At 30.0% G+C, this 2,500-nt stretch overlaps 1 protein-coding gene across 1 annotated transcript in view; it reads right to left on the reverse strand.

Annotated features, from left to right (window-relative positions):
- LOC119592597 (BTB/POZ domain-containing adapter for CUL3-mediated RhoA degradation protein 3-like) overlaps nucleotides 1–1,629 on the reverse strand; it is a 17,303-nt gene extending 15,674 nt beyond the window's left edge. Inside the window, exon 1 of the mRNA XM_037941485.1 lies at nucleotides 1,511–1,629. The gene's annotated coding sequence lies outside the window, so the exon portion shown is untranslated. The remainder of the gene's footprint in view (nucleotides 1–1,510) is intronic.
- Nucleotides 1,630–2,500: the final 871 nt, after the last annotated feature.

Genomic DNA, 2,500 nt, shown 5'->3' on the forward strand with positions numbered 1-2,500 from the left:
CACAGCCTAAACCCACTCAGTGCTCCTTAGTTTTAGCTTGATCCAAATTGATAAGAAAACTGTAATACACACAAGTTTGGTATACATTTACATTATGACTGATTTAAGGGAAAATCTAATGACACTGTCATAATAAAGGAAAAACTAACTTCAATGATACATGATATAATTGAACAGGCAGAAAATAATGTTTAAAATTATCCTGAGGATATTAAGTCCATGGTGATCGGGTGGGGGTTCAGCGGTGGAATCCCCAATAGGGAAATACAGCCTTCACGTAGGGGTCTGAGGGTGAAGCCCTCAGGATAGGAAGGTTTTTGGTTCATATGGCAATGTTTATGGATTCCAGGAGTAGATGGAGTAATAGGGATTTAGTGACCAATAAAAAATATTTTCATTCACATCATTTACAATGGAAAACAACAGAATCACACACACTGAATAAATGAAACAAAAAACTAATTATTTGCAAAAATTAATAAATCAGAAAATTACCAAAATATTAATATACATTACTATAATTAATAAATACTGATAATTCATGCTTTTCATAAACTTATTTCAAAATGGTTTTGAATCTCTTTCCCATCCATTCTAAATGCTTAAATGGAATACAAATTATTTTGTAAAATCACCTTTGGCAATACATAATCAAAGATATATATATATATATATATATATATATATATATATATATATATATATATATATATATATATATATATATATATATGAGGTTGAAGTGGGAGTTGATCAAGAAAAAAATTATGAAACTGAGCAAATCAAATTATATATCTAGAATCAGCAATCACAATTAGTCAGAACCCAGTATAATAAATGAAAAAATCCACAGAGCAGCATAATTAGAACTTCCGATTAGTTTGATGCTTCATCTCTTATTTTGCTACCCACAAGCCAAATAAATACACAATCAACAAGCAAAAATAAAAAAAAACAATGTCCCTCATCTGACACATACTTGACATGCCCTGTCAATTAATCCCGAATTGCTCATGAATACGATAAGTTACCTCAAAATATATGAGGAAAACTGCTAAAAACACCCAATCTCCAGACAAAGAAACAGCTTCCTTACACACACGGAACGAAAGATACGTTTTGATGGTGAAATGCGACCAGAAGAGGAACCCGACTCACTGACTCACTGACTCACTCATTCACTCCCTACCTAGAGTCGCTATGATTCAATATGCACGCAAAATTCATGATTATGGAGCAATTGCAAGTCTGTCATGGGTAAAACCATCTATTATATCTTAAGAGTGAACATCAAAATACCTTCACGATGAATTACTAGCAGAAAACACTGTAGAACTCCATAACAATAACAAAAACCTCGGGCAAACCTTCTAATATGAGCTGGCTATTGGGTGTTCTCTCGTCTCTTTCTTTTCCTTCTTATTCAACCAAAGGAGAGAGAGAATCTTACACTAACCAAAACACTAACAGACACAGAGCCAAGAAGAACCATACAAAAACACAAACTTGCCGGAAAATGTTTGCTGGAATTGCACAGGAGTGAAAAATGAGAAGCGGTTTTAGCAGACACCTTCTACGTCCGAGCGACCATCTTGCTCTTACACGCTCCTTCACACAGATCGTTTTTTTTCTCTCTTGGGCTAATTTGTAGGAGGATTTCGATCTTAAAACGTCTTTAGAAAAAGAAAAATGTAGAAAAAATATCGAAGAACTGTATAAATATACAATATGGTTCCATCAGTAATTGACAGGAGAAATTTGGGATTGGGTGTGTTTTTTGCAGGATTAATTGCAATAGACCATTCGTTGATTTATTAATTATCATTAAGAATTAAGAAACATCATTTTGTGCATTATGATTACAAAAGAACAAACCATGTTAATATGACGAGCATTTCATTTAATATCGAATGCAAACGGATTGGCGTTCGAAGAACCAGAGAACAATATTCAGGAATAAGCAGATTTCATCTCAAGGAAAATATAAGTACTTGTAAATATATATATATATATATATATATATATATATATATATATATATATATATATATATATATATATATGTACATAACCAAAGTATATAATCTTAAAAAGAATATGTGACAATAATATTGATCATGGTGCCTATTACGATGTGGATGATAATGTTGATATTGTGATTCATAATAATAATAATTATAATAATATTAATAATAATGATAATGATAATAATATTGATGATGATGATGATGATGATGATGATGATGATGATGATGATGATGATGATGATGATTATGATGATGATAATGATGATGATGATAATAATAATAATAATAATAATGATGATAATAATAACAATAATAATTATAATAACAATAAGAACAAAAAAAAAAAATAATAATAATAATAATAATAACAATAATAATAATAATGGTGATGATAATAATAATGATAATGATAATAATATTGATGATGATGATGATGATGATGATGATGATGATGATGATGATGATGATGATGA

Source organism: Penaeus monodon, chromosome 3, assembly GCF_015228065.2.
Source record: "Penaeus monodon isolate SGIC_2016 chromosome 3, NSTDA_Pmon_1, whole genome shotgun sequence".
Taxonomy (NCBI): Eukaryota; Metazoa; Arthropoda; class Malacostraca; order Decapoda; family Penaeidae; genus Penaeus; species Penaeus monodon.